The following is a 27981-nucleotide window of genomic DNA, read 5'->3' on the forward strand; positions in this document are numbered from 1 at the left end:
AGAATTATATAAAATAAAATATTAATTAAAAAAAAAACAGTTTTTCCTATGTTGAGAAAGAATGAACCAGTCTAAGTAAATAGCTCACAGAGTATTATAGATGTGCCCCCCAAATCCATGGGTTGAAGTCCTGCCGCCAGTATTTCAGAATGTGACTAAATTTGAGGAAATGGCCATTAAAGGGGCTTTTAAATTAAAATGAGGTCATTAGGGTAGACCTTAATTCAATATGACTGGTGCTTCTATAAGAAGAGATTGTGACACAGATGCACACGGAAGGAAGACCTATGAACCAGAGAGATCGTGCGCTCAGAAGAAACCCACCCCGCTGACGTCTTCACCTCAGACTTTTAGCCTCCAGAACTGTGAAAAAGAAATTTCTGTTGTTTAAGCCTCCCAGTCTGGGGTACTTTTTTATGGCAGCTCAAGCTCATTAATGCACAGGAGAAGATTTGTTTTGCACCAGGAACAGAGGGAAAAGCCAGAGGGGGTTGGGGCTCCACCCTTGCAGCTCCTCCCATGGTCAATTCCTGCTCTATGGAATTGACCCACCCTCTATGGCCCAGGGCCTAGTCTACCCAGCCCGCCTTGTGGCCCAGAGCACCTCGTGCCCAGCACAGGACGGCCATGCCCAGCACAGGACAGCTGCCAGGCCTCGGGCAGGGTAGCTGACAACAGGCCACAGCAAACTTGTTTTGATTGCAGGCGGCTCTGCTGAGAGGCTGCAAACTCCGCCAACTCGTCTAACATGATTCCGCGAGAAATGTTGACTCTAAATTACAAGGACTTAATTTTTCCAACCACAGCTAGGCAGTAAATGACTCTCTGAAATGACAGATGGAAAGTTCAGTTAATATGTTTATCTTCTGGCTCTAAGCGGCCCTTCCTCCCCAGCACTGCTCTGGCCAGCCGGTGTGGAGAGGGATGGCAATGTCTGCTGTCCCCAGTCCCAGGTCCACTCCCTGGACCTAGACCCCCAAACTTGCCATAGATATAGGTCACTGAAGGCTACAGAAAGGAGAGCTGGGGAGCCCCAGGCTCCAGGTCCCTCTGCAGAGCCAGCTTGACTGGGTCCATCTCAGAAAAGGCAAGTGAACTATCCTCAAAGTGACAGGTCTCCAAGGTGGCAAATCACAAGACATCTTCTACGGGGTCAGCTACAGAACACTAAGTCTAATCTCTCCCTGCCAGCCCTCCAGGCTGGCGGGGGGGGTGGCTAGGAGCAGAATCTTAATTAAAACAGTCAAGATGTCAAGATCCTCATAGTTTTCTATAAGCCTGGCCCTGTGCCGCCCTAGGATAGAGGGTTTACTATTATCCCCATTTTATTGCTGCAAAAGCTGAGGCACAGAGAGATTAAGCAACTTGCTCAGCATCACATAGGTATTTGGTGGTAGTACTGAAATGCAGATCTGGATAGGCTGGCTTCCTAATTCAGATTCTTGATCACCTCTTGCTATGGGGAGCTTCTGGAACAGGATATTGCACTGGGGAGAATGCTATTTGGCAAGGTTGCTGCTGGTGAGTAATGGGCCAGATGCCACATGGTAGACTTGGGATGGCCTGGGAGGGTGCTGGTCACGCCATCTCTGCTGACTCCTATAGCCTTGGAGGGAAAGGGGTGGGTACTTTGTGCTACTTTATTCCTTCCCTCTCACCTCTGGTTCTTACCTGTGGCCCACCCATACCTCTTCTGACCTGGGAGTCCTGCCAACAAGTCCCCTTTTGATGTCACTGCCCACAGAAAGGACCTTTGTCTTCTGAGACCTCTGCTTCCAGGGAAGAGCCCTGGGCCAACCCTGAACACCTGTTCTCCACTGCCACTTAGGTTTCCTCTAGGACAGCTTGTTGGGCAGCCTCGCCCCGGTACAGAAATCTAGGGCCACTGGGAGGATAGGGAGGCAGTTCTACTTTAGTGGGTAGAGAGACATGATCCTTACACCTCTTAAGAGGGAAGACCCCCAAGATGTAGATACATAACATGAGTTTATCATTTTATGTCATTTTTAAGTGGACAGCATAGTGGCATTGAGTGCATTCCATCACTGAGTGGCCATCACCACATCTAGTTCCAGAATTTTCCATTAAGCACCAACCCCCTCCTTCTGCCACCCCCTGCCCATCCTTGGCCACCACTATTCTCCTTTTTGTCTCTATGTAATTGCTCTAGGGAAGGGGACTCAGGGTCAACCTGGGAAGACTCTCCAGATGCAGGGCTGGTTTCAAAGTCACTGAAGCTGTGGAATAGTGAATTGGAGAATGACCTCCCCAGTAGCTGTGATAAGAATGAAGGAAAATATTAGGGCAGCTGCACTGAGGCAGTGGCCACCAGAAGGTGCCCAGCCTGAAGGTCAGAAGACTTGGAAGGAAATTCCATCTCACATAGTCAGAGCTGTGGTCCCAGGTGAGTTCTCAGTTTCTGCAGGCTTGTTAACCTATGAATGAGATGAAGATGACACTACTTGGAGGGGTGGACTCTGAGTAATGTAGTTAACAACAGCAGTGGCTATTCATCATTGCCTGTCCAGTGCCACACATACACCAAAGGTTTTACATGACCTGTCTCAGATCAGCCTTTCTTCTCGGGCCCCATAGGGAGCAACTCCCAGGTCAAGGAAATAAACAGGTTTTTGTGGCCCAGGACTTAGTAGTCCAGATTTGCAGCCAAAAGAAATTTAGCCCAGGACCCAACCCAGAGGGGTGGCTCATAAATGTGAGTTTGCTTATAATCCCTCCATAAATGTAAATCACCCATTATGGTGAATTTCTCACATGGATGCACCTATCAGTCATTCAGGTTCGATGGTACTTTCAACTCTTGGAGTTGCCCTAGAGTTCAAAGCAAAGTGGCCTCAAGACTGATTCCTTTCAGTGTTTCAGTACAGCCCTAGCCCAGCAGGCTTCTCTTTTGTTGAAAGACAACCTGAATCCCTGACTCTTCCTCAGGGAAGCTTTGCCTGAGGCTGGCAGAGGCTGCAGGAACCTGGGGGGCTTGCAAAGCCCCAGCAGACTCCTGGGTATCAGAATGTCAAGGGAGCTTTTGTTGAACTACCCCAGACACCAGCCCTCTGCTATCTTGAGGCAGTGACACAATTGGGACAGACCACAGGAGAAGATGTGTCTCTACCTAGGAGGAAATGGTGCTGTCCCTGTGGGACCCCAGAGCTAGAGGGGCTGGAGCCAGAAAGTGAGTTGGTGAGTACAGGCTGCAGGATTCTCCCTGACAGCCTGGCTGAAAGATCCTGGCTTGTCACAGCAATAAAATTACACAAAATGGACTGGGGCCTGGGCTCTATCTCTGACATACAGGCTCTCAGGGAGAAAAGCAGGTTACTTGCTTCTCCTCCTCTTTATCAACTGCAATAACCCACTGTTAAGTCGAATCTCCCTGGTCTGACAGCCCAGTCTTTTGTAATCTAGCCATGTTCACTGCTGTCACTTCCTGCTTACTTGCCTCTCCCCATGTACACTGGGCTTGAGAGAAGAGGAAATGACAATTCTCTTTCAGCCCAAGTGTTCTGTGATTTAGTACCTTCTACTTAGAACTGTTTCATTTTCTTTCAATGATTGGATTTTCCTCAAGACCAACTCAGTGTCATCTCCTTCAGATGCTTACGGATGCTTCCTCATCAGGTAATGTCCCACAGGCTCCTCCACAACCCCTCACCCCAAGCCCTGTGGTCTCACAGCACTGGGTTCTATCTCCATGTTTCCTCTTCCACATGGTTTGACAACACATCTGTTCAAGTGTTTGGTCCCTGCTACATTGGCAGGGATTGCACCATAGGCTCCATGGCCACAGTGCAGTGAGGCCCGAGCCCAGGGTGCTGTTCAGGGCAAGTTGCCTGACTCAGTTAAACAAGGGTTGCCGTCATCTTTTCTGGATAATAAACCATCACAAATATAATGTGGATTCCTCAGGCCCCCTTGTTCTCGTTGTTTTGCTTGATATCCAAAGTTGCTGCTGGTCAAGCTAAAATGTAGAGTCAGGCAGGCGGACCCTCACCTGGACAAAAGTCTTGGTATGAGGATATCTGCTGAAAACAGCAGGCAGACATTATGGCCAGATTAGCATAACCAACTAGACCACCTCCACAGGAAGGCAGGTGTAAACAGGGACTAGACATAGGATGTTTTGATCAGCAGCAACAATGAGCTCCCCCCCCACCAGGTAATAGTCCCTATTCAATGCCCCCCAAGCTTGTGCCAAACTATTATGCATCCCTAATCTACATCCCCACCATGCACATTCCTCCACACATTCCTCCATGGACTTGCACACCTTTCCTGAATCTGATACCAAATAAATGTAAGACTGGCCTTGGGAAAAGCGCTAAGTCTCCAGAGATGTGAGCTCCTCTACCCCACCCTCGCCCCCCGCCCCACCCTCGGACTTTGAGTTGTTTATCCTCTGTCCTGTGCTGCGCTCCCAATGCTGCATAACACAATCATTTTTTATGTTTGTGGATGCGAGGCGACAGCATAACACAATCATTATTTATGTTTGTGGATGCTCTGAGTCCAGAATTCAGTTATAATGAAGTAGGTCAAGTTGTGGTCAAGTAGGTTAAGTAGGTCAAGTATGTCAAGCCTGTGTAGGCTTTACAGCTGGGGGTAAATTTATGGTGGGATACTGGAATTGTCCGATGACCTTTTCAGTTTGTTCCTACATGCAGTGTCTCCATATCCCCTGGGCTTCCTCCCAAGATGGTGGCTCAGGAGAGTCTGGCCTTGTACAGGCTGCTCAGAGCAAAGGCACCAGTGTTCCAGGAAGGAGGATGCTGCATTGCCTTTTTATTACCTATTTTTGACAAGTCCATCACATTCAAAAGGAAGAGACCTAGGCCCCACCTGTCCATGTGAGAGTGGCAAAGTCATATTGTAGAGAGCAGGTAGGGTGATATTGTTGCAGCTCCCATCTGTCACAAAATAAACAACAGAAAAATTGAAATCTATATACGCAATTGAAATGTTTTTCTCATTCTCTTTGCAGAACCCATTTCCTCACTTCTGTTTCCAAAGTTGGGTTTTCAGCACTAGGAGGCAGGCAAGTTCCAATAGACTTATGCAGTCGAGTTCCTGTAAGGTTCCAGAAATATGCTCAAGCAAAACTCCTTTCCAAGCACATGTCCTTGTGCATATTCCAGACTCTGTGACAAAGAAAGTATTTCTTCCATCTTTCCTACAGGGTAGTTTCCAGAGTCAGACTATTTCTTGATCTAAGTTTGAAAACTGAAAGAACATTAGGTTCTAATCTCCATCAACAAATTCCTTCCAGCCAACAACTCCCAGGTTCCACTTTGTTCATTTCTGTAGGAATTGGACAAGTTAAATGAGACACTGTTTTTCAATTCAGAATCTCCATCCATTCCATTTGGAATGAATGTCTGATTTATAAAAAAGGGGGGTAGAGGTGGAGATAAATTCCCTAAAGTCATGTAATATGAAGGAAGGAACAGAGAACATCTCAGAATAAATAGAATGCTAGATGCTGAAATGTGTGCTTGCTTATTGAACAATTTTAAAGAAATTAAAAATGTCATTAGTCCTATCTCTTTAATTAGAGATGAGAGTAGGAGGTTGGGGATGTCAAGGATAGCTGAAAACAGAGCTGTACTGACCTCAGTCTAAACAGAGGGAAAAAATAGTGTAAGCACCCAAAAAAGCTTTTGATTATTTTTCTTTAAATGTAAATAATATTTTTGGCTAGTAGAGATTTGAAGACAGGCTAAAACTGCCTATGCTGCCTTCTGCAAATAAAACACTGTCTAATATAGAGGGTACACTCACCACCAATTTAGCCTCTCTTCAAAGTCATATGACTTATTTGAGCCTTCCATGTCATTTAAACTGGTCTGAGACATTTGGGTAACATCTGGAAGGAATGTATATTGACAGTTGCCAAAAATAACTTTTAAATAACAACCCTCTAGAAAAAGTAATGGGGAACAAGGCATTCTTGAGAAATAATGGAAAGATTAAACTCATTTTATTGGTTTGGAGGGCATCCTAACCTCTAGTCCATCCAGTGATGCTGATGTAATGTGATAAAGGGGTACATATATCTAGCTTCCCTTCACTGTGTACCTTGGCTTTCAGAAAGGAGCCTGAGGAAGACATAAAGGTATGTCTCATTTATAAGCAAGCCTTGGGTGGTCAGGCAGGTCCTTGGCACTTTTGGGATTTCTCAATGGGCAGCACTGCCATTTTGCTGAGTCAATAGAAGTGCAAAAAGGTGGAGTTCAGAGAAACAAGGTTTCTCTAGTGTGTATCCTTCAGGGCCAGAAGTGGACTATCAGACATGGTCTTCTCTCTGTGTACCTTCTTCCAGCAGCCCTGGTAACCCATTGTTCAGCTTGTACTTGAATACTTTGTGAGTGGAGGACTCACTGCCGCATAAAATCTGTTCTATTGGGACTCTCTGCTCTACCTAATACTAATCTGAAGTATCAGTTCCCTCCAATCAGCTGTGGTGCAAAATCAAGGAAAGTAATAAGCATGAAGCTGATTGCTCTCACTTGCACCCACTGGCCATGCTGTGTACCCTGGGCCTTTATAGAAGTAGGTCAAGGCAGGAAAATAAGGACAACCATTGTTGATGGGTGATTCTTCATGAAGTTCTCCTCTGAGGCACCAGAGTTCACAGGGTCAGCACACAGGCATGTACCCAGCTGTGGATAAGGTAGAGCTGTGAATACAAGATATGAGTACATCTTACAGAGATGTCCACTGACCATTGTAACATGTGAGTATTGTGTCTCAAGAGTGTGGATCCTATAAAAGATTTCCCTACACGCTGCTGCTTTGCTGAAGATACAGCTGAAGGATGCTGACCAGGCAGTGCCTGATCCACCACACCTCCCATGAGCCCTCAGATCCAGACTTGCTATTCATTGAAGAACAATTTGGGGCAGGGGGACAGTGGGAGGGTGGATAAGAATGGCATTTAATTCCTTATGTCTGAGGCACACTTTCAATATTCAGATCACCAAAGGAAGTGGAGGTCTCTGTACAGATGTTGCTCTTACTTCTTAGGATGGAGGTCATTGCAGAGTCTTGGCAGTGAAGGGAATGACATGGATTACATTGTGAGAGGATTACTCTGTATGCTGTTGAATATGTAAAGCCTGTCTCAAATGTAAAAACATTGAGAGCCATAAATTTATTCATCTATTTATTCATTCAGCAAATATGTATGGAAGATTCACAATGCATCAGATATTATGTCTTCAGAGTTGGGGACAGGACTGGAAACAAAAAAGAAATGTCCTTACCACTTCAAGGTTTTCCGGTACCTGGGGAAAGCATGAATAAAGTGATGGGTTTTGTAAGGACAATAGAGCAGGCTGAGGGGAGAGGGAATGGAGGAAGAGGAAGGTTTCTTTAGAGAGCGTGGTTAACTGGGAGACATTGGGAGAAAAGCATTTCAGCATTTCCCTTCTGATGGATTGCAGTGCTGAAGTGGCAGCAAAGTGCCAGCTCCCCAGGACCACCCTCTCTAGAGGAGAGTGAGAAAGAGAGGAAATGATGAGTGAGAAGGTTGGAGAGGCAATGAGAGACTTTGAAGTCACTGTGCAGATATTTCTTTTATTCTGTAGGATGGAGGCCAGTGGAGAGTCCTGGCAGAAGAGTGCCAAGTCATGGTAGCATGGTGAGAAAATTACTCTGTATGTTTTAAAAAAGATTGAACTTAGGGGAGAATGGAGGGAATATGTCTACTGCCCTCACCCAGGCTAGAAATGATGGTTGCCCAAACTAGGTCTGGGCCATCTGCAGCTGCAAGAATCCATGGCAGTGACTGTATCTAGCTAAACACACTGTCACCTGAATGTAATTAGAGTTCTGTTAAGGAGGGAGGTGAGAAATTATACAGGCTAGACCACGCACCATCTGCCATACCTCCTGCATGTCCTCAGGTTCAGACTTGTTCTTCAATACTCTTCCACCAAAAGCAATTGGGAATCTTCTCTAATCTTGGGGCAGGAAAATAATGAGTATGAAATATATTGTTAATGCCAATAAATGCAGTTACTTTCAAAAATGATAGTAAGGCTGCTCTTAAGAGTGAAGGCTGCTTCACTTTGAAGCATCCCATCAACCAATCTGAGCATGAAAACGAAGATAATTATCATGCTTACCCAAAACAAAATAAAAGATTTTATGAAAGACCATGAATTCATAACAATATTCAAAAGAGGAAAGAAACAGGTGGGAAAAAAATGCATGTTTTAATATTTGCTTAATTTGTTTGTTTTCAATAAGTAGTTTTAAGTATGAAACATACATCGATGTACAAAGTATAGAGTTACATTACCCCCATCCCTGTGAATAAGAAAGAATAAACAGAGAAACTACGAATGAACTAAATCCCCCAAACATGGGTACTGGATGATATAATAAGCAGGTGGAAGGGAAGTCAAGCAATTGATTGCTCTTGTGATCCTACACAGAAATCAATTAAATAGAGAAGCCCACACAGTGTTCCAAGATGATTCATTACACAAATGTTATGCACAGTCCATCTCTCATCTCCTAGTTGACGAACCTCAAGATGACCCTTCTAATTATAATGCACTATTGATAAGGCATGCATAAGTTTCCAATTAATAATTACAGACTTAGGCCAATTTATCAGAGTGACAGGACAATAGTTTAGGTATTGCCAGCATATGAAACTGTTAGAAATACATCATTTCTGGGAAAGACACCAAGTTTTAAAAAAGTAAATCGTTGAGTTTAGATTTTGAAAGGCAGGGGCTTAAAAGTCCGGATATAACAAATAGAACTTTATTATCAAAAGGAACTCAGCCAGTGGTTTGGTTTGGATCACTTTAGACTATACAAACTTATCCTAGATCAGAATCTGTGACTTCTTTTCTGCACACACTTAGTTTGGAATCTGCTAAGATTATTAGTATCCTACAGAATTACTAAAACCCTTTGTGGGAAAAAAAAGTTAAACCTTGGGAATATTATAAATAAAGATAAACCATTTAAATGCTGGGAATTTATAACTATTTTGCCATTTTAATCATTGTCATTTAATCATTACATATTAATCATTGTCATTTTGTTCACATTTATATCATTTTTATAGTATTAGTTTATTGAGGTAGCATTGATTCATAATACTGTATGTGACTTAGAGCTATAAGCTCACACCTCCTCAGAAATGTTACCACACTATGCTCACCACCAAAACATGTTTTAAAATGATTACTAGTTAGGATAGACTAGGTTATACTGTGATTATAAATGAACTCAAAATCCTAATGTCTTTTTTTTTTTTTAATCCTAATGTCTTGACACAATAAAGATTTACTTTTATTTCATACTCCATGTCCATTTAAGTTCAGCAAAGGCCTCTGCTCCACCAAGTCACTCAGGAACCCAGGAAATAGGGTTTCCATAGTTTATAGTTAGATCATCTGGAATATGTGGCCTCTTTTGTCACTGAGTGTGGTAGTTTAAAGTTTTAAAATTCTTTTGTACTTTCCCTTCAGAAAATAAAGTCTAGTTCTCCTACCTTAAAAAATGGGCTATTCCTAGTGACTTGATTTTAATGAACAAAATTTATGGCAGCAATAATACTTGATTTCCAAGATCAAATCTAAACGGCATTGTGACTTCCTCCTTATTCTGTCTTGGATAACTCATTCTGGGGATATCCAGCTGCCATGCTGTGAGGACACTCAAGCAGTCCTAGTCCTACGCATAGGGCCCCATGGCAAGGCACTGAGGCATCCTTCCAACAATTAGTGAGGAAGTGAGTCCTCAGGCTAACAATCATGTAAGTGAGCCATTGTATAAGCAAATCCTTCAGCCTCAATAAAATCTTCAGATGACAGCAGTTCTGGCCATCATCTTGACTAGTAACCTCAGGAAAGACTCTGAGTCAGAATTACCAAACTAAGCTATTTCTAAATTCTTGATCCACCAAAACTGAGAGATAATAAATGTTTATTATTTTAAGCTTATATATTTTGGTGGCAGTTTGTTATGCAGTTAAGATAACTAATATATTCAGACAGGGAAAATGGATATTGTAGACTCTTATTCTGGCAATTTAGTATTTTGGCCCAGAAGAGGTATATTTAACTTCTTTTCTTAATTGATTAACCAGAATCAACAAAAGGGTCATTCCAATTTTCCAGGGGCAGGGAATTCTCCATCCATGCAGCCAGAGAGAGAGAACTCAGATTTGGGCAACTACTACATGCCTCTAATACACATATTTAAGATAGTAAAGCAAATCTTATATATTGAAGTGTGCATTTGGTCAAACATTTGGAAAGTATTAAATAGATTTGTATTAATACATAAACATTAGGACATTTTTAATTTATCATAATTATGTGAAAGATCATATTAAAATACATAAAGAAAATATTGATTGCTAATATATAAAAATCTATTGCTTGTTAAAATTCTAAGATGAATAATGTTTTTTACTAAATTCAAGATGTGCAAGTATAAGCACTCTTTGTATAAAATTCTTTTGAACTTTGAAGAATCTATCTTAACTACTGAAGAGTTGGACGGGCAACATTTTCCTAGTGCTTATAAAGAAAATATTAGATTTTGACAGACAATACCCTCCTTCTTAGAAAGTTTCTAACTGGAACCATTAAATGAGAGATAGTAGCATCTTGGGAAAAAGATGAGCTAACATGGGCTTATGGGGAACAAATCTTACAAACCAACCTCCTTTCCTCTTAGTATAGGCTTTTCTCTTTGTTAAATTCTAGCAGAACATGTGCAAAGACTATTCTTTAACCCTTGTACTAGATGACATATTAATTCATAGCTAAAATGACACTAAAGGATTATCAACCTGGTTGGAAATATCAAGATGTATGTGTCATTTCTCTGTAACTGTCCCCCTCCTGCTAAGTGACTTGGATGACACAGAAACCAAAAGGACAAAACCTGGGTTGAAGAGGGAGTTATTCTGTTCACTCATCAAGTAATGATTCAAAACAAAACAACCCTGTTAGACTGGGGAATTGTCTGAAGTGAAGAATAAATAAAATATATTCACTTTGAAACTTTAACCGGTTAATAGAACCACCTTGTCTCTTCTGCCCTTTTCTTTCACAACCTGCTTCATAGTTAGTAGTGGAGCCAGAAATCTAATCCTCGTCCTTCTCTAATATCTAATAATAAATGGTCAGGGGGGGCTCCCCTGGTGGCACAGTGGTTGAGAGCTGGGCTGTGAAGCTGTCCGCAGCCTCTGCAGCGCCGGTTCAATCCCCGGCCCCCCGAGAGGGTCCCACATGGTGCGCAGACCTCTCCTGCCGTGCCCGCTATGCCCTTCAGCAGTGTACTTCATCAGTCTGCCTGTTCTGCTCCCCGCTCTGGCTCTGGTGAATCCTCTCACCCTCCTGTGCTTCTGACTGTACCCAGTGCTTGCATAAATAAATAAATAAATAAATAGATAGATAGATAAATAGATAAATAGATAAATAGATAAATAAATCTTTAAAGTAAATAAATAAATAAATGGTCAGGGTCCCAGATTTGTCTCTGATAATCACACCTGGCCATCTTGTTGGGTGTGTGCACATGTGCACACGTGTGTTCTAGATTCTTTACCATAAAATAAATGAATGGGTTAAGTCAGCCTGACACTATTCCCAGTTGTATTCAATATAGGATGAGAGCTGAGGTCACCCTTCAAACTTGCAGAATAAAATTAATTTTCTGTTCCAGTTTAGATCAAAGATGTCTGCCTTTTTTCAATCTTGGGATGTATGCCCAACCACTAATAGACTTTTCATTTTTATTTTCACCTCTTATTGTCTATGAACTGTTGGACAAAATCCTGGAAAGGAAAATGGATAAGTCTTAGCCCTCATATGAAATATAAGCCAAGAGACTATTGGGAAAACTAATGTTACCTTAGATGGCATTGTTATAACTTTGCGGAGCCCAGAAAAGATTAGTGATAACCCTTTCTTGGTCACCACAGACTACAGGAAAATAGGGCTTGCTTCTGAACTCGGTGCAAAAAGGAGATTCACGGGGTGGTGATCAGGATGGTGAAAAGTTGGAGATCCCATGAGGGGTGATGAAGAAAGCATGATATATAGCCCAGACTGAAAGGAGACAAGTCTAAAGGCATGTGAAGGGTCATGGGAGAGTGGATGTGGAAGTGAGATCCTCTTAAGGGCAGAGAACTAGTCCTGGGAACTGGTTATGCTAGGACAATAGAAAAAGTCAGATCAAGGTAGCGAGGTAGAATTTTTCTGATCAAGATGTCTCTGCCTGGAATTTTCTGAATCATGGGCTACTGAGACTCTATCATTGGAAGGAGCAAAGAGAAGCACAATGGTTATCTGTTAGGATTGACACAAAACTTCCTGACTGAGAATAAATTGAACTGGTGGTCCTCAAATTCCTTCTTTGCCAAGCCTTCATAATCTTGAATCTGGCTAACATAAAGATAAAAACTTTCAGGATAAGCAATGCAACTTGAAGAGAGCTTTGATTTATATTGTTAACGTAGTTTATATTCACAAATATCTAGTTCTCTTTCATTTTCAGTTACATAGAGGATTATAAGTTCTCTAACCCTCTTGAAGATAGATATAGCCACTTAACTAGTTCTTACCAAAGAAACATGAATGAAAAGGATGTGTCACTTCTGGGCCAGAGCAAGTAACTATAGATGCTTGACCTTCTGACTCTTTCTTCATATACAACAGTGAGGAATGTTGAGAAGGAGAGGCTAAAAGAAGGAAACTATCTGAATTGCTAAATATGGAGGAGAATTACCCTGGAGAATCACTCCACTCTATAGCAAAATTCTTAGGAACAAGAAATCCACTTTCTGTAGTAAACCACTAAGATTTTTAGATTTTTGTAACTGCAGCAAAATGGAGCCCACCATAAGTGATAGACTTTGGGGACAGAGGACAAGTTAAGTTTCCAAGGGGAGAGGGACTAGGGGGACTTGGCAGGTAAAAGGGAAGTCATAAGTCAGCTCTGAAGGATCATGTGGTTGTATGGAGCATTGTAGCATTATATAAATTTCCAAAGTTCTCCCTGAGAGCTGAATAGCTCTCTAACTGATAATTGAGAAATATCTGACATGAAACTTTTGGAACTAAGAAAGTTCTGGATAGTGAAATGAAGTTAAAGTAGGCCTGTGGAATTGACACTTTGGCTCTGGGCAAAGACTTCTGCATTGTGTGAAAAAGCCAACCCCACTGTGTCTGCAAACAAATCACATCTGGGCCTACATAGAATGTGCCCATTTAGTAAACTAGTTCCTTCGAAAATCTCTCCTCTGGCTTTATTTGAAAAATGTAGAAACTGAGGCTTCATAGGTCCTAATGAGCTTAAAACTAGGTCCTCTGGTCTTCTGTCTTCTCACCAGCCATGGTTATGGCAATTTCACAATGGATACATTTCTTCAAAAGAGAATCAAACAACACTCCCCATGCACCCTGTTGGTAGCCCTGGGCTGGGAGGAAAAGGCAGCTCTCCTAACAGAAGCTCGGTTTACAGCAGGACTCACCCTTGGCCCCAAGACAGCTTTGATCACTGTGAAGTTTCGACAAACACAGAATGAATGAGGAGGAAGAAGCCTATGTTTTTAACCTGATCTACACTGATGAGAAATGAGGGATATATATAGAATCATCAGCACAAAGATGTCCTTATCTTCCCGTTTCAAATGGCTCTCAACTTTCCTCTGAAAATATAGGTTTAAGATAGTTGTATATTTTCCTAGCTTTTTATCACTTCTCATCGCATCAAATTAAGATTTGATGATGACAGTAACTTTCAGTTTATATTTTTTAATTATATACAGTTTAGTAGAGTACAAACCCAGGAAGCAGCCTTCCTGCCCTTAATTCCATTCCTGGCTCTCTGCTTGGTGACAGTGTGGCTTTGGGCAAGTTACTTAACCATCACATGCTTCAACATCCTTGTTAGTTAAATGGGTACCATAGTAGTATCTATCTCTTAAGGTTGTAGTGGGATAAAATGTGTTAATATATGTAAAGCATTTGGAAAAGTGCTTGGCATATGGTAAGTATTCAAGTAGTATTTATGTTTTACTAAGTTCTTGACTGGCAGCCAACCCAATTCCAAGAACTGTGAACAACCTCTGTATGCTCAAGTCTAGAGGGATTTTAAAATAAGGTAATTCATGACCCTAAAAGTCCATGAGGAAAAAAGAAAACTAGACTAAGCAACAATTAGAGGATTATTAGAAAGAGGCTAAGAATGGGTAGTAGACAGGAAGCTAACATCATCTGCTACCATCATGGTGTCACATATCACCTCCAGCTATAAGAATGCTGGGAAAAATAATAGTTTTCAATGAGAAGAAAGCAGATGTCTAAGGGAGGTGGTGTTGGTAAGTTTTGCTCTTCTGTTTTAAGCGCAAGACCTTCTTCCTTGTCTAGCCTGCCTCCGTTTAAAAACCCAGATTGACTGATCTCCAATTAGAAAAAGCTCCAAGAATTTCAGACATCTTGCTTATTATAGTACCTAACCCCTGAATTATGACTGGGTGCATGAGGGAAAAAAAAAAAAAAACAAAATTATAATATGCCTATGCTACTCTTGAGTGGTATTTGTTATGTATGACAAAATACAAACTCCAACTAATACATGGCCTCTCTGAAAACAGATAAATATTTCTAAAGTGGAAAAAAAGAAATAGAATATCATCAACTATAGAGTGATTACTGATGCACTAATTTCTGTCCCTTACCATGTTTTTAAAAACTATTTCAAGGTACAGAACCTACAAATAGTGCAGCACCTGCCAAAATGCAAGGCATAGACAAATTAATATCAAACATTGGTACCGATTTTTTTTTAAAGATTTATTTATGTATACAAGAGCTGGGGCACAAGCCAGAGATGCAGGGGGTGAGAGGACCCACCAGAGACAGAGTGGGGAACAGAGAGGCAGACCAACCGAAATACACTGCTGAGGGGAGCAGTGGGCGAGACAGGAGAGGTCCTCTGAGCCATGTGGGTTGCTCCCTGGCCAGCCAGGGATCGAACACGTACTGAAGAGGCTGCAGATCGCCTCATAGTGCGGTACTTAACCCCTTGTGCCACCAGGGAGGCCCGGTACTGATATATTGATCAATTCTCTCAGAAGCCAAAATAGTTAAAGGATTTAAAGATAATAGATAGGTAGACAGATAGATAGATAGATGGATGAGAAAGTTAATTAAGAACCAGCAAAAATTGAAAACGTGTACTTGAGACAAGAAAGTACTATGAAAAGAGGACAATAAAGACTTAGAGATTAGAAATCTAATTGCCAGAACGGCAAATTCATTAGGCCTTTTAGGAGGGAAAATGAGCAAGAAAAGATATAAACAGTTGTTTTTCTTGCTGCTTTGTAATGTCTAACACTAAAGTGGTGATGATATAGCTGATATACTCATAGTCTGAATCATAAATTTATTTAATCCTTTTAAAAATCATTAGATGTTAAGAACCACAAAGAAGTCATTTCCTTTTACCCAGAAACCTCATGGGTAGAAACTTTTTGAAATAAATAATCCCAAACAAAAAAAAAATCACATAATACTAATTAAAATTATAAAAGCTAAAAAAACTTAAAATATTAAATAATAAACTAATGGGAAAGAAATTTTGAAAAGAAGAAATGAAAGTGGCCAACAAACAGATCATATTACCAAAGAATCATAAATTATAGTAAGAGTGAGTTACCAGCTTTTTCCATCCAACTGGCAAGAAACAATTATTTCCTATGTTGTCTACGATGTAGGTAAACACTATTTCATGTTCTATTGGTGAGAGTGAGGATAACATATTTCCTAAGCGTATTTAAAAAAAGAAAACTTTAGGATAAAATACATTCCTTTTGACATGGCAGTTCTACTTTTCGTATTTAACATTAGGAAATAATCCAATAGTCATTAAAATGTATACATAGAGGGACTTTTATTAAATGATATTCTGGGTAACAAAAACTAGAAATGATGCATGCACTTCAGCAAAGAATCGGGTACTGGAAAGGGCTCCACCTTGAAGGACACCCCATAGACCTCAGCATGCTTCTGTAGCTCTGCATGTGGGTTTACCACTAATCATCATTAAGTTCAGAATTTAAGTGCTGAAAATTTTGTCTTATATGATCCCCATTGGGGTGAATATATATCATATATAGAATGTCAATATGCATATTGAAAATATATGGAATTTTATTGACACCCTAATTGTGATAGTGGCTATCACAAGCTTCTAGAAGTTTTGTAATTTTTTTTTTAAAGTTCAGAGTTATTGGACATCTTCTTTATAATGCATTATCATTACAATCAGAAAAAAGTGAACACAGTCATTTTTGTTGGGTGGCAAGAAAATAAAGAGTGCCTACCTGCTGTTGGTCTCCCAGACTCAGAGATAGCAGGGGAAGGAATGAATCCTGGAGCAGTTATAGTGATAACAGGGAAGGAATGGATCCTGTGCTAATGCCCTGGGGCAGGATAGCTAACAGGCTACTCATTAGCAGCAGATCAGGATTATTCTTGTGAAGCCAAGTCAGTTTTAGAAAGCTTCTCCTCACAAGTAACTGCGTGTGGGTAATGACCCTGTGTAGGTTCAAGTCCTTATTTACTTCAGCAAATGTCAAATAATTTGTGTCATACAGACTATATATCTTGACTATAAGACAATTTGGAAATAAATTGCAAAACAGATAACTCAAAATGTGTCTTAAAATTATAGAGACACATTTCCAAATAATTCATGGGTAAAAGAGTAAATAAAAATGAAAGATAAAAAATATGTATATATAAATACATATACATACACAAGTACATGTAGCATTACTTAGATGAAAATTTATAACCTGAAGTAGAAAAGTGGGTATCACTAACTTATTATGATAGAAGTACTGTAGAAAAGAAGTCTCAAAATATAAAATTAGAAAACAAATATAAAGGAAGAAAATAAATATAACAGCAGAAATTAATGATATAAAAAATAAAAGTTTAAATCAGTTATTTGAAAATATTAATAAAATAGGCAAACATTGGACAAGACTGGCCAAGAAAAAAGAAAACCACAACAAATTTGGGAATGCACAAGAGTATGGGACTAAAGGAATACAATTATAATATTGCAGAAACTAAACTAAAATGAATAAATGTTATAAATAACTTCATGACAATAAATGATAAGATACATTCATATCTACAAAAACACAATTTACTAAAAATAACTATTTTGAGAAGAAATAGAAAACCTTGCTAGTTGTTAGGAACCTTCACTATGGAAACAACAGACCCAGATGACTTTGGGGTTGATTTTTTATTAAACATTGAAGATCAGGTAATTCTACCTCATACATTTTTTCATGCATTGTCTTCCAAAACCCAGAAGAATTAAAAGTCCACACTAACTCACCTTAAGAAACTCTCTGCTGCCTGTTTCTAAGAGCAGAAACAAACTACAAGAAAATATGACAATGGTACAAATAGAAATTTCTAAACAAAATGTTACAAAGAACTTAAAATATTAAAGCAAAATGTAAAAAAGCATATATCATGGCCACTTTGAGATTATCCCAAGAACACAAAGTTTGTTTAATTTTGAAAATCAATTAAAGTAATTCACCATTATCTGGGGATCAAAGAAACAAAGCCAAATACTTAGATTTATAGATGTAAATATCTATTCTATAAAATTAATATTTATGCATGCCCTAAAAACAAAACTAAAAAGTATAACAAAGATAGTAGTGTTGGTTAGATATGGAAATGACAAATGACAAAGCTGGAGGTATTTATAAGTTGAGGAAGATACTGATAGGTCCTGGATCTATTCAAAAGTTTTCACCCCGTTTCAAAGGAATACTTGTATAATCTACCAAGAAACAACAAATAATGTTAATGAACATAATGTAATATATGTGGATGTTGATTTATAATACATTACATCTAAAACCTGTCTAATGTTTTAAACCAATGCTACTTCAATAAAACAGTTTTTAAAAGGAAAATAAATATTTATACAAGGGAGTAGTTGATTAAATGTATTTGTATTTAAGGATGGTGGTTAGCAAAGTACTGGGGTGGTCATTTTGGAATTTTAGGAGCAGCATTTAGAGATTTTCCAGGAACTAAAGCTTTTTCTCCTTGGCTTCCCTGAGTATGTCAATGTGAAGTGTCAGGGCACTGCTCAGAAATGAGATATCCTGTCATACCGACTTCAACCAGAACTCCTCCTTGTCCTTTAACAAAAGACTGACAAATGAGGTGGCCTTTCGAGATACCGCTTATCAGCCCAGAGCAGTCAGGGGCTGAGCACTGCAGCCCCCACTGGGCCCCAAGTGGATGAGCCTGGACTTGTGATCCTCTCAGGCCACTGTCCTGACTTGTGTCTCTATCCCTCTGTCTGCCCAGAGACTCTCCTTTTTGGGGGTGAATCCTGCTCTCTGGCCTGCCCTTGCTCTTTGAATGGGAACAGTTTTAGTTTTCCTATTTTGACCCTTTCACTGTGTCTCAGACATGGTTACCCTCTCTCAACATCCTTTCAACATCCTTTCTGGAAAAAGCCCAAATCCCCAGGTTCCCCAGGGCTTTGGCTACCAACACAACTCATATTTCCTGGCCAAGCCTGCTCAAGCCCACCCATGAGCTCAGTTCCCCATTAAGATAAGGGCTTTGGCCCTGATCAATGTTTACTTATCATCTTGAATCAGTGTTGAAAAAATATATCCTTATGATTTTGACCTTGATCGCAGTTTGAAACACTGTGGGTTGCAGCCATCAATGGGTTGTGAAATCACTTTGGTGGGTCATAGCAAGTATTTTTGAAGAACTAGAATAGATTATCAAGTATCAAATTTCTGTATTTATGATAAGTATTGTTTCTAATGTAACTTATATTTTAGTTATCTTTATGCACTTAGTTTTGACACTTTATAGGCTTAACTGTGTCCCTCAAAATTGATATGATGAAACCAAACAGCCAGTACTTCAGAATGTGGCCATATTTTGGAGAAAGAACCTTTAAAGAGGTGAGTAAGCTAAAATGAGGCCTTTGGGGTGATGCCTAATCCAGTCTGACTGATGTCCTTATGAGAGGAAATTAGGACTTGCAAAGAGACACCAGGGGCAGGAAGACACAGTGTCAGTCAGGTAAGGAGGCCTCAGAGAAACCAAACCTGTTGACAATTTGATCTTGGACTGGAAGCCTACAGAACAGTGAGAAATATATTTTGTTAAAACAGATTTAATTTAATAATTTAAGTTCCTGGTCTGATATTTTTCATGGCAACCCTTGGGAACTAACACAGACACATAATTCTTAGGGTGAATTCAGTTGAAAGTATTAGTTAGTCATTGGTTAAAAGGACTTTTCAAACTTTAAATCTCATTGGCAGTTGAAAAGAACAAAGATCTGCTCTTCAGTTTGCAAGGGAAGCTTGCAGGTCTTCAAGTTCAAGGTCTCCATGAGTCATTAGCATCTCTCAGGAGTGCACCCCAATGAGAAGCCCCTGTGGTAGAAACGTGTTCATGGGCCTCTGAGCAGCCAGGCAAGCCTGTAGCTATGGCTGTGCCCAAGAAGACAGAAGAACACAAATTAAGCGTGTGAGAACACACTGCAGGAGTCCAGGACCCAGACAGCAAAAGGTTAAAAATCAGGGCTTCTGAAATGTTCATGGCCAGGTGCTCAGTCTCCAACACTGGGGCCCTTGTACGATGAGATAACATAAGTGAGGCCCTAGGTGTTTCTGGACACTGCTCCATTTCCTTCCATCAACCCACCCTGAGCACCCTCCCAACATAAATGAGGGTGTGTCCTGCCCTCACAGGGCAGGCCCCGTCCTGGCTGGAGCTACGGCACGCTCACCACAGCAAGTTCCAAAGGTGAGTCTGTAAAAGCGGTCCCCAGAGCGCCATTGGATGCCGACCTCCCCTTGGCAGGTCTGCCTGGAGTATCCAAGTGTCTCACCCTCATAGTCGTTGTGTAATCTCCAACTCCTGCTGCTAAAGAGTTTTCTGTCTCCAAAAATAATCTCTAAATGATTGTTAACACGACCCCGGCATAATTCATCCTCTCTAAATAAGTGAAAGGGAGCTAATACCCAACTCCTGGCACAGCCACAGAGCAGGCCTTGGAAGAGGAGGTGGCTGTGACTTCAGTCTTTGGCAGACGATGGCAGACTGGGCGGGGAGCCAGGCCAGCGGCAGAACACTGGGCATAGGATGCCTGGCATGGGCATTTCCTTCTGACCCAGGCCAGGGAGCAGGCCAAAGCTCCTCTGCTATTCCATCCAGAGCTTTGAGAGCCTGTCACCTGCACTGGTCACCCTACCATCTCTGAGTGTCACCAGTATTTCATGTTTCACCTGAGAGTTTCCTATGGGTATTTGAGCACGTGAAGCAACTGGTTGCTGCACCTGATCTTTAACTGTGTGAAGAGCATCTCTCCACATCCCAATTTGAATCTCCCATTGACTTCAGGGAGAGAGCAAAGCTCCCTGCATGTAGTTCCACCTAGACATAGTTTCATTTGAACCTGATTCTTAGCACAGGAGATATATCACTTTGCGTCAAAAGAGGGATGATGTTGTAAATCTCTGCACACAGTTTTTCTGTACATGCTCCTTTTCCTAATTCCTTCAGGACTCTGGTTTATCTGGTTCATTTTTAGGTTGGAAGGAGATGGAGGATGCAGTTTGCAATGGAACAAGAGGAGGTTTTTCAATGCCATCTGTGTATAACCCATCTGTGCAGCAGCCTGGGGAGGGGCAATGAATGCATCCACTTTGCTGGTAAGTCCTGGAAGTCAAATAACTTGCCCCAGGTCACCAAGCTCATGAAGGGCATTCAAATGCAGTTTATTTTTTGGTTGGGATCTGGGGTTGTTGCACTCTTCCTCAGCTGAAGCTGGAAAAGATATCCTGATCCTTCCTGAGAGAGACAGGTAGGGATGGAGAGGGGTCCAGGGGTGACCAGAAACTTCCAGGCGCTTCCACAGAGCAATGAGAGTGAACCCTAAAGAGGGCTCTGGAGATGGTCCATGGTCAACTGCAGGCTCAAACAGTCAATTCTGACCTTGAGGTAGCCATCCTTCATGAGACTTTGGCCCACCTTGGAGGCAGAGTCACGTGTGTGAAAAGCTGGGGCCTAGGGTGAGCCACGATTTGTGACTGGGCGACTTTGGCAAGTTGCTGAGCTTCTCAGAGCCTGTTTCTTCATTCAGAAAATGAACAGCGCATTCTCTCAGCATTCTTGGGAGGAGCGGCCCTACGCTGGACGTCTCTTCTGCCTCAGCCCACATGTGTCGAGGGTCTGGGTACACGTGCTTCTCACTCACTGCTTGCTGCATTGGGAGGTGTTGAAGTCAAATGGAAAATGTATGCTTCCTCCACAGAGCTTTCCTTGTTTGAAGGAACTGAATATTTTTCTTTTACAAGCAAAGACGTTTTCATTAATTTGTGCCAGGCCATTTAATGTATTCTTAGGTTGCTACAGTGTACTTGTTTCATTTAATGTTCTGGATTTCCAAGGAAGTTTCAGAATTTGGTTTGGTGAAAGACTTTGAAGGGACTGAGAAAAATAGGAAAAAAATGAGAAACAATTTCTTCACAAGACTGCAGCTTAAGGATCTCACCAAGAAATAAATACACTTGGATGTATACAGGTGTTTTTCTGACAAATCTAGATCTTGATTCTTGCAAGTTAACATTGGCAAACATTCAAGACAGAAATTCAACAACATAGTGAACACTTTTTGTTTTAATTTGGATCATTAATCCGCAGTTAAAGTTCTGCAGAGTGGGGATAAGATGCTTTTGAAGCTCCATTCACCCTAATCTACATGGAAACTACGTGGGGATGCCTTGAGCTCACTGGGGAAGGTTTCCCACTGAGAGCCAAGCTCACGCGTCTGGATTATGAATGGTGATAGGCAGGAGCTCTAGTGACTTTCCTGAGGTCCCAGAGCAGTTTCCAGAAGTTTTCAATTGGGATGGGAGTTGATGGAGGGAAATAAGAAGGGGGGGGAGGGGTCAGAAGGGAGAGATGGGAGGGGGAACAGAGTGAAGGGGTGAGGAAGTAGGAAGAAGGGGAGAGGAAAGAAGAGGGAGAGGAGCAAGAGAAGGGAGAGAAGGAGAGTAAGGGGTGAAAGTGAAGAAAAAGGAAGAGAGGGGGAGGAGAGGAGGAAGAAAGCTAAGAAAAGACTAACGCAATTGTGTTGGATGGAGAGCCACCTGAAGCTGGGGCCTCACGGTCACCATGTTTGGGGTGGGGGACACATTCAGTCCATAGCAGGCCTGTGGAAGAGTTACCAGAGGAGAGAACCAAAACATCTCAGGAGAACAGTCACATTTTGGGGAAACATTGAACAGTGTCACTGACCACTCCCATGTGGGGTTGTGGGGTGGGCCTGTCATAATAATGGGGACTGCAGACAAGGCAGGGATGGCCCCTTGGACCTCTCATCTGGGACCTCCTGAGTTACTTGAAGAGCTGAGAGAGGACAGAGGGCAGCCTCTAGTTGGAGGATGTGAGGGGCTGTGATGGCACACTGGGTTCCTTGATGCTTTCCAGATCAGTCCAACTCCACTATGTCAATCAGCAGAAGGTCAGCAGGCACTATTTTGGCCCAGGCACTATAGAGTGAGCAAGTTTTCTTCCTTATGGAACTCACATTTCCTTGGGGGAAGACAGACAATTATGACCAGTCATACAGAGGCATGAGGGCCAAGTGGGAGATGTGCAGACCTCCATCCCTGCAGAGCCTGTGGCATCCAGTTGAGGCCACTTTGGGAGATGGAAGGGCAGAGGCAGGAGAAAGAAAGTGGACACTGCTTCCCCTAGCTCCCTGCCATGGCCCTGGGCTGACTGCATCCTCTCCTGAATGCCCTGCTTCTTTAAGCTCCCCTAGACTGCACTGGATCCTAAGAACCACTCCTACTCCACCCACTGGGGCAGAGGAAGATGGAGTTCCCAGCATAATTTAGCCTCACTGACTGGGAGCACCACCTCACTCCTCTAAGCTTGCCCTCATCCCTGCCCATATTTTGCAGGCAGTCCCCTCATTGAACTCTCATCAAATTACCCAATTTAAATATACCATCTGTTTCCAGCTGGGACTCTGAATGACCCAGTGACCTATGTTGGGTGGTCAGGGAAGATTTCAAAGAAAATGCTATTTTGAGTCAACTCTGAAGGATGAAATTCCAATTGCTCTTAATGCATAGATCCAATATATGTGTTGGTCAGCAAGTGAGGGGTGTTAGTGAGCTTGAAGCTACAGAGAGGGGTGTTACAGGGCCAGAGGAGGACCCACGAAGCCCTCCCCCTCCTAGCCATGCATGGGCTGGGCATCAGTAGGGTCTGGATCAGCTGTTAGAAAGAGCAGAGGCCATTCATATTCCTTCAGCACCAGTGCAAGCAAGGGTCTGGCACATGCTGGGGTCCACACACCTTCCATACACATATATGTGAAGGAAGTCAACAGTAATGCTCCAGGTTTCAGAGGGTGCTCCCCAAAAAACCAAGATAAACAACAGGAGGCCCAGAATTCAATTTTGGTCACCCCTGGGAAGCTCCAAATCCTGCGCATAGATTTTAACTGCCTCTATGAGTTAATATCCCAGATATTAAATGTGGGCTAGAAGTAGTCAGCTAGACACATTTTATAAATCCCATCTCATACTCATAGTTTCATTATCTAGGTGTATTCCTTTTCTATGGCTGCTATAACAAGTTACCACAAATTTGGCTTAATACAATAGACGTTAATTCTCTCATAGTTCTGATGTCTGAAGTAAAAATGTCAACAAGCCTCACTCCTTCTGGAGGCTCAAGGAGAATAGTTGCATCTTGCCTCTCTCATCTTCTGGTGGCTATTAGCATTCCTTGGCTGGTGGCCATATCACTCCAGTCTTCAAGGTCAACATTTCAACTATCTTTCTTATGTCTTCACATCTCCTTTTCTCTGTGTGTAAAATCTCTCCTTGCCTTCCTCTTAGATACTTGAGTTTACGTTCAGGACCCACTCAGATAGTCATTCCATATTAAGACCCTTAATCTAATCACATCTGGAAGACCCTCCATACAAGCTGATAAATCATTCATAGGTTTCAGGGATTGGGATGTAGATGTGAAGCTTTGTCTCAGGTAGCTGCATCAGACAAGGAGATGCCATCTTTCTGAGTAGCCCACTTGGAGTGGCAGCTTATGCTGGAGAGCTGCTAGCTGACAGCAGAACTCAGATTCCTGATGTGCTTTTCCCACTGAGGCTGGTCGCAGGTGTGTCTCTGCCCCACTCCATGCATTTGCTTGCTGTTTTACAAATGAACTGGTGGAAGTAAATCAGGTTCCATGAACTACTAGGGTCTCTCAATAGGACTCAAGGCATGTTTCAGCCCCTTCCAGATGGCTGTTCTTGTAAACGTGAATATTTCTTGTAGTCTTTATTAGTTCTTCTGAAGTCTTGGGTGAAAAAAAACTCACAGAGGATCAATGGGATGATTCTCAGCCCAGAGGGTTAGACAGAGAACCCTGGAAACTCTCAAAAGGTAGCTAAGGTCCAGATCAACCATAAATCATTTAGAACCTGTGGGCATTGACATGTTGTTTAAGCTTCCCAAGTGATTCTAATGTTAGGCAGCACTGGAAATGGTAGACCGTTAAAGTCCTTTCCTTTAATGCCCCTTCCTCCAGGTCAGGCATTTGATGAATCAGTAGAAATAGAGATGTGAGTTCCAATTGTGGCTTCGCATCAGCATCATTAACAAACTCAGATTTCTGACTCTTCCCATGTAGGGTCTGACTTAACTGATCTGCATGCAACACGGGTATCAAGACTCCCTTATGGCTCCCCAGGTGATGTCCTGCAATAGACAAAAAGGCAGTTTTGTGTTGTAGCTGCTATTTAAAATGCAAGTGATTGTTAGGCTTGGGGAGGCCTTCCTGATTGGGAGAGTTTCTAGACCACGGAATGGCTTGTTCCATGGGAATAAATGGGAGTCATTTTTCCAGAAGTCTTGATTAATCAATGAGAATTCTACCAGGGCTCAGCCATGGTTCTGCTGCCAGAAGGTCAAGGCATGGATCAGGTGACCTTTCAAAATTCCTGACAATTGCTTGAGTTTTTAAAAACTGCTATCACACCCTTGATAGATTCTGTCGCCATCTAGACAAGGAATGTAAAAAGAATAAAAATAGCCCAATGAATACAGGATCGTGGAAAATGTCATTACTGGTAATGAAAATTACAGGAAGCCTTGCCGACTCTTGCTCCCTCCCCAAGACTAACATGAGAACATGTTTTTTCTTCTGATGCAATAATTAAGTTTGCCCAAGAAAACGTCTCTCTGTGCATGCCTCAGGGCAGGGGCTAAATGAAGCCTTTAACTGATAAATGTGATCTTCTCAGTTTACTGAACTCTTGGGGAAGACAGGCTTCCCAGGGGGAATAGCTGAGTAGGGATGTGCTGCGAGAATCTAGAGAAGAGATTAGTGATTCCTGAGGATCAGAAAGACCAACTTTCTTAGGAAATGGAAGATTTAGGGTGACTTTTGTAGCTAGTGGCAGCACAGTTCTAGAACCAGAGCTGAGGCCAAGAGGAAATGATGGCTCAGAATAAGTCTCATCAGATGCCACCAGGATGAACACACATTCTTTCAACAGTCAGCATAGACTAGTCACTGTGCAGGCACCGCACAGACATGAAGGGCAAAGCACAGCCTTCCCTGCCTCGTAGAGGTTTCACTTAGTAGGGAACAGATCTGAACCTAGGAATCTCCTCCCAGTGTGCTCAGAGAACTGACTGATACTGGGTTTGGGGTCCACCATGTCTGGCTTGAGAGCTGAAAACTAAGTACAATAATACTTGCCTGGGGCTGGGGAGTCATAAAAGGCAACAGAAACAGATAATGAGTTGGTTAAAAGACATTCAAATGAACACAAAGGGGAGTGTTTAGCTTCATTAGCTATCAATAAAACAAAGAGGAAAACCTCCTGAAGACTAATTTCTCTGCTCTGGAGGAATAACAAAGGATGGGAGAACTGCAATCTAGTGTGTGGCCCCTGTACTGTGGGCAGAAGAGTCAGGGCCCTTTTGGAGGACAATTTTTGCATGCTGTGCCTGCCCAGGTATGTATTTCAAACCATTATTTTCACTTGTGGGAATTTACCTTAAACATTCCATCATGCAAAAGGCTTCATACACAAAGATGTATATTACAGTGTCCTGAGAGCTGTAAGCAGAAGCCTAACTCTCCTCCTGCAAGAACATAGAAACAATCTTTATACCTCCAAGCAGGCATGCACACAATGGGATATTATCAGAGCATTGAAGTGAAGTTTTGAAGAGATCAAAGATATAAAAACATGTGAAACATTCAAGATAGAATAGCATGTTCATTTTGGCAGTAACTATGTATGTGTTCAAGTCCTGGTGCTGCCACTTCAAATTGTGTGAATTTAGGAAACCTAATCTCACTGGTCTCATGAACTTGATCTTTAAAATCAGCAGGCAGTTGTGAACAGAAGGGAAGTAAAGCAAAGCTGGGAGATGAAAGGGCTATTCCCCTAAAACGAGAAGTTTCTATGGTTGTGAAAAAGAATAAAGAAGTAAACTCCACAGGGAAACTTAACATTGCCTGTTGTTTCAGGTTAAACAAAAATCTCCTGAATAGAACTTTCAAGAGCTTCTTTTTAGAATATCTAGGGAAAACTGGGGTTTCCTACCCTTAACAATTAGTATTTCACATATTACAATTCATATTCAACACCTACTTGGAAGACTCAGAGCAAGTAAAAACAGATGCATCCTACCCCATAACTGAGATCCTTTCCCAAGTAGAGATAATGAGCTGCCAAGTGTCATTGGGTCCTCAGGGTGCCAGGTGCCAGGTGACCAACTCCTCAGCAACTTGAAGAGTGAAGACTTCCCTCTGTCTTTCCCTGGGTGCTGGAAACCCTCAGGGACAGTTCCTGCTAGGTCAGCTCACAGCACATACTGGCCTCTGTCTGTTCTAGGGAGCAAAGAGTGAGCTCTCATCACTTGTGGGCTCCATCTTTTGCTTTCCATTTGCTTTTCCTGACTTATTCATCTCTCCGAGAGATCTAACGTATGCCTCTGTGCTAATGGTTCTTTAACTTAAGTTAAAGAACTGCAGTCAAATCACATGGAGGCTTCATTAGAACAGAGAATGTTGGGTTTGCCTCAGAGTTTCTGCCTCAGTAGGTCTGGGGTGGGGGTCCAGAATCCCCTTATTAGCAAGGTTGTAGGGGATGTCAATGTTGCTGTTCTGGGGAGCGCTCTGTCTTATGTAAACCACCGAACCAGGTGGACACACTTCTATAGGCAACTCGTCATTCCTCTCGAGGCAAAATGTCCAGGGTGAGTGTAGGGAAAGGTTCATGCTTTCTGAAACTGAAGATAGTGAGAGTCTGTCCATGTTACTGAGCTTTAAATGGAGAAATGTCTGTCTGTAGCATGATGACTAAGTCTTTTGTTGTTAAAGTTTAAAAAAGGCACCACCATGGTGGGTGCTAAGAGGGCCAAGAAGGTTTGGGGATCACTGTGTGGTGAAAGAATGAAGATATTTTTTGTGGACCCAGAAGCAGAATAGATAGATCATAAAAGGAATTGAGTGGTAGACAGTGTTTTGGGTTCAATTGTGACCCCCATCCCCCCCCAAAAAAGGTAAATTGAAATCCTAACCTAGGTCCCTATAATTATGACCTTATATGGAAATAGGATCTTTGCAGATTTCATTAAAGATAGAAAAATTTTCTAAGCCCTGTATAGTGCTCATAGATCAAATAGAGATACGTAACTTTTGACTTCACATGGGACTTACACAGTTTCTTCTTCTTTCAGACTTCAGTCATATCTATCTAGGAAAATAATATACTAAAAAACATCATTTGATGATAATTATCCTGGCAAACATGTGCTCCATAGATTGGAGCAAAGAGACAAGAGAAGATTGATATTAATTGAAG

Source organism: Talpa occidentalis, unplaced genomic scaffold, assembly GCF_014898055.3.
Source record: "Talpa occidentalis isolate TD23 unplaced genomic scaffold, MPIMG_talOcc4v2.1 talOcc4.8, whole genome shotgun sequence".
NCBI classification, from domain to species: Eukaryota; Metazoa; Chordata; class Mammalia; order Eulipotyphla; family Talpidae; genus Talpa; species Talpa occidentalis.